Here is a 5684-nt window from a genome sequence, read left to right on the forward strand (position 1 = left end):
CGGGTTTATCCAGTTTGGGTCATTGAGAACTCCCAATTAGCTCTTTACGCTTGATACTTTTGATTTCTAAGCATTTCCTTTCTTTGTTTCACTATAAGGTAATCCAGGCTCATTTTGTATATTCTCTACCTCAGCTCTACAATCAGAATCTTCTTTACAAAGCCCTGGTTCTTTTATTGAAGAATTGTGGTAGAAACCAAGATCCAAGTGGTGCTGGTTATATTAATTGATACTAATAGGCTGTCATTTGCTTCTAGGCTCTATCAGTGAACAGAGCTAAGAATATGTGTGTATGTATACTAACCCGTGTATATACAACAAACTAAAAGCAATTCTGTATCTATCTATCTGTATCTAGATCTAGCTAAATATGAGTTAATACTGATTTCTTCGAATCTAGCTAAATATGAGTTAATACTGATTTCTTCGAATCTACTCCAACACTATGTGGCTCATTTTGGCTTTCTGCCCTTGCATATCTGTAACCTCCTACTCCAGAAGTGAGAAATGTGGCTTCCACCATCTGTCTCCACTGACTTTTTTACTCAATCCCAGTATACGTAAACAGCAGCTTCGGCATTATCAACCTGTATTTCCATGAGACTTTACCAACTAGGGTACAGTCTTTATGTGCTTTTATTTGTCCAAAGTAACTCATGTCAGTACCTTTCTTTTCTATTCTTTTTCAATGAATTTATGGCATACATTTGTGATGGAGTTAGAGGTTTTAATTATAGTCTGAATTACATTCAATTTCTTTTTGTAATTTGTACATTTTAAAGTTCATTGTGTTATGGGTTTTAATAAATGTATATCATCATGAATCCACTAATGCAGTGTGATACAGATTAGTTCTATCACCCTAAAATATCCTCTGTGTTTCCCTTACTCAAACAATACCACTTCCACAAGCCTCTGGAACCCACTGGATCATTAAAGAATGGGGATTTGTGCTCTGTCTCCTTGAGAGTGAAGTATGTGGTATCTACATAACTTATTTTGGATATTTGTCTATTTTACCCATTTACTTACATATTCAATCATTTATTTATATCAGTCTGGACCTACAGATATTTATTTAATATATCAGGTTATAATCTATCCATCTTTATCTAGATCTAGCTAAATATGAATTAATACTGTCCTCCGAGTTTTGCAGTGTGTGAAATAAATGGGATCATATAGTATGTGGCTTTATCAATCTGTTTTCTTTCACTTAGCAAATGCACTCAAGAGTCATTGATGTTGTGTGTGAACTAATAGCTTTTTCTTTTTATCTCACAAAAATATGGAGATACCACAATTTGTTTATTCATATGGAAGGACATCTTGTTGTCTTTCCTTCTTTTTTTGGTGATAAAGAATAAAGCTGCTATAAACATTCTTGTGATGGTTTTTGTATAATAAATTTTCATGTAAGTTGGGTGAATACCTAGAGATGTGTTTTGTGGATTGTATGGCAAGTCTATGCTTAACATTATAAGGCAATGCCAAGCTATTTTTCAGAGTGACTACATTCCAACCATATTATATTCCGTTCAGGTAAGAATGAGTTTCTCCAGTTTATTCCATTGTTCTATATATAAAAGGGGAAAGATTTATAAGATCTGAAGAACATATGTATCTGTGTTTTCACTAAGGCTATACTTCTATGATTTTTTTTTGGAGCTTTATAGTAAGTCTTCAACTTGGGTAGTGTGCATCCTTTCCCTTGCTATTGTTTTTCAGTATTGTGTTGGTTCAGTATTGAGTTGACACAAATCTCCATTCTGGAACCCATCCAGTGGGTTCCAGAGGCTTGTGGAAGTGGTATTGTTTGAGTAAGGGAAACACAGAAGATATTTTAGGGTGGTAGAACTAATCTGTATCACACTGCATTAGTGGATCCATGATGATATACATTTATTAAAACCCATAACACAATGAACTCTAATATGTAGAAATTAAAAGGTCCTTTGCCATTTGGTATAAATTTTAGAATCAGTTTGCCATTATTAAAAATGTTTTGCTATAATTTTGACTAGGATTGTGTTGAATGTATATATGAAGTTGGAAAAACTGATATTAGGAAATATTAAGATTTCCTATTCATGGTCTTTCCATATATTTATGTTTTTATTTCAGAATATTAAGGGGTCACAAATGTTTTTGTTATGTGGATACCATGTATAACACTTAAGTTGTGGCTTTTAGTGTGCTCATCACCAGAATAATGTTCATTATACCTGATAAATAAGTTAAGTTCTTACCCCTCACCCCACTCCCAATCTACTGCTTCTTGGATTTCAGTGACCTTTACATCTCTTTGTGCCTATGTATGCCCATCATTATCTCCCAATTATTAGAGAGTGCATGTGCTGTTTGGCTTTCCATTCCTGAGATATTTTACTTAGAATAATAGTTTCTAGTTCCATCTCAGTTGAGGTGTGTGTGTGTGTGTGTGTGTAACATTTTCTTAGTCTATTCATGAATTGAGGGGCACTTAGATGGAGTCCACATTTTGGGAATTGTGAATTGTGTTTTGATAGACATTCAAGTGCAGATGTCTGATTGATTATATAACTTCTTTTTTAGACACCTCACAGTGGGATTATTGGATTGAATGATAAATCTACATTTGTTTGTTTGAGAAATATTCATATTGTTTTCCATAGAGGCTGTAATAACTTGCAGTCTTATCAACAATGTATAAGTGTTCTTTCTATTTGCATTCACACTAACATCTGTTATTTGTTGACTTTTTTTTTTTTTCTGCAGTTTTTGGCAGGGGCTGGGTTTGAACCCGCCACCTCTGGCATATGGGGCCAGTGCCCTACTCTTTTGAGCCACAGGCACCGCCCTATTTGTTGATTTTTTAATAATGGCCATTCTGACAGGGGAAGGTGGTAGGTACCTCCTTGTTATTTTAATTTGCACTTCCCTGATGATTAGTGATGTTGGCCATATTTCTATATTCTTTCGAGAAACTTTTGTTCATGTTTTTTGCCCACTTTTCAATGAGATTTTCTTGCTGATTTATTTTGGATCTTTGTAGATTTGGGGTTTTGGCATTTTATTGGATGAATTGTTTGTGAATGTTTTCTACCATTCTGTAGATTATTTATTCACTCTTGATTATTTCCTTTACTGTGCAGAAGCTTTTTAATTTAATAATTTCCATTTATTTATTTTCAATTTTCCTTTGTGATCTTAGTCATGAATTTTTTGCCTGGGCCAATGTCTAGAAAAGATTTTCCTATCTTTTAAAAAATTTATTATGGCTTCATGCCTTACACTGAAGTCTTTTATCCAGCTTCAATTAATTTTTTATGTAGTGAGAGATAGGGGCCCTGCATGTGGCTATCCAGTTTTCCCAGCACTATTTTTTGTTCATTTGTTTTGAGACAGAGTTTCACTTTGTCATCCCCTAGTAGAGTGCCATGGTGTCATAGCTCATAGCAACCTCAGACTTTTGGAGCTCAAGCAATTCTCTTGCCTCAGCCTCCCAAGTAGCTGGGACTACAGCCACCAGCCACAATGTCTGGCTATTTTTAGAGACAGGGCCTTGCTCTAGCTCAGGCTGGTCTCAAACTCATGAGCTCAGGTGATCTGCCTACCTCAGCCTCCCACAGTGCTGAGATTATAGGCATAAGCCACGGCTCCTGGTACCCTCAGCACTGTTTATTCCAGACGTCCTCAAACCTTTTACACAGGGGGCCAATTCACTGTCCCTCAGACTGTTGGAGAGCCGAACTATAGTTTAAAAAAAAAAACAAAACTATGAACAAATTCCTATGCACACTGCACATATCTTATTTTGAAGTAAAAAACAAAACGGGAACAAATACAATTCACACCACTTCATGTGGCCCGCAGGCCGCAGTTTGAGGACACCTGGTATATTCTTTCCCCAATGTTTGTTGGGGAAAGTTGAAGATCTGTTAGTTATAGGTAGATGGTTTTATTTCTTGGTTCTTGATTCTGTTCCAGTGGTTTACGTCTCTACCTTTATGCCAGTGCCATGCTGTTTTGGTTATTATAGCCTTGTAGCCTTGTAATATAATTTGAAGTCAGGTAATGTAATGTGGTGCTTTGTTCTTTTTGCCTAAGACTGGCTATTCAGACTATTTTTTAGTTCCAAATGAAACATAGGATTGTTTTTCCTAGACCTGTGAAATATGACATTGGTATTTTAGTGGGGATTTTATTGAATCTGTAAATAAAATAGTCAGGGTAGATATTTTAAGTGTTGATTCTACAAATGTGAGAGCATAGAGTATTTTTGCATTTATTTGGGCTATCTATAATTTCTTTCATCATTGTTTTATAGTTCTCATTGTAGATAACTTTGACTACTTGGTTAAGTATATTCCTAGGTATTTTGTTTTCCTTATAGATTTTGTAAATGGTACTGAGTTCTTGACCTAACTTTCAACTGTACTGTTATAAGTATATGGAAAAGCCACTGGATTTGTGTACATAGATTTTGTAATGTGAGACATTGCTGAATTTATTTATCAATCCCAGCAGTCTTTTGTTACAGTTTTTAGGGTTTTCTCGATGTGAGTGATGTCATTAGCAAACAGGGATAGTTTGACCTCTTATTTTATTTTTTTGGATATACTTTCTTTCTTTCTCTTGCCTAATTGCTCTGACTAGGACTTCCAGTATGATGTTGAATAGAAGTGGTGAAAGTGGTAATGCTTTCAACTTTACCCCAGTCACTATGATACTGGCTGTGGCTTTGTCATATATGGCTTTTATCTTTTGGAAGTATGTTCTTTCTATGCCTAGTTTGTTGAGGTTTTTTATACTGAAAGGGTGCTGGATTTTACGGAATGATTTTTCTGCATCTTTTGAGATGATCATATGATATTTGTTTTTGCTCCTATTTATGTGGTGAATCGTATTGATTTGTATATGTTAAACCATCCTTGCATCCCTGGGAACAAACACACTTGATCATGGTGAATTATATTTTTGATGTACTATTAAATTCTATTTTCTGGAGGATTTTTTTTTTTTCATCTATGTTCATAAGGGATATTGGTCTGTAATTTTCTTATTTGGTTATGATCTTTCCTACCTTTGGTATAAAGGTGATAATGGCTTCATAGAATGAGTTAGAGATTTTCTCTTGACATTATAGAATATTTTCTGTAGTATAGGTACCAGGTTTTCTTTGTAAGTTTGGTAGAGTTTGTCTGTCAATCTGTCTGGTATTAGCTGAGTGTTTTTGTTTTTTTGGATTTTTTTTTTTTTACTGCTTCAGTATCACTGCTCATTTATTTGTCAGTTCAGGATATCATAATAATGTCTGTTGCAGCAACCTGGGTATAAGAGCCAATAGGTCTCTGCTGTACCTGCTCTCTGGTGCAGTGTCACTGGACAGACTTCAAGCAGCCCCCCCAATCAGTCTGGAGATCTTCATGGTTGTAGGGGCCCCCACACAGCTTGGGATACAGCACCCATTGGGTGGAGCATGGGGCCCCAAGTTTCTATATGTTCTTCCCCACTTGTGGATACCTCTCCCACTCCCTAATCTTTCTGAGTGGATTACCCCATCATTTTCTCCTTCACGCTGAATGTTCCTCATCACTTCTTTGGTGATTCACAATGTTCTTTCCATGAAAGCCCTTCTATAGGTGGGCATCCACCTGCAACTTTTGATCTTCTTGAGAGCAGTGTATATAAGCTACCATTTC

This window comes from Nycticebus coucang, chromosome X, assembly GCF_027406575.1.
Source record: "Nycticebus coucang isolate mNycCou1 chromosome X, mNycCou1.pri, whole genome shotgun sequence".
Lineage (NCBI taxonomy): Eukaryota > Metazoa > Chordata > Mammalia > Primates > Lorisidae > Nycticebus > Nycticebus coucang.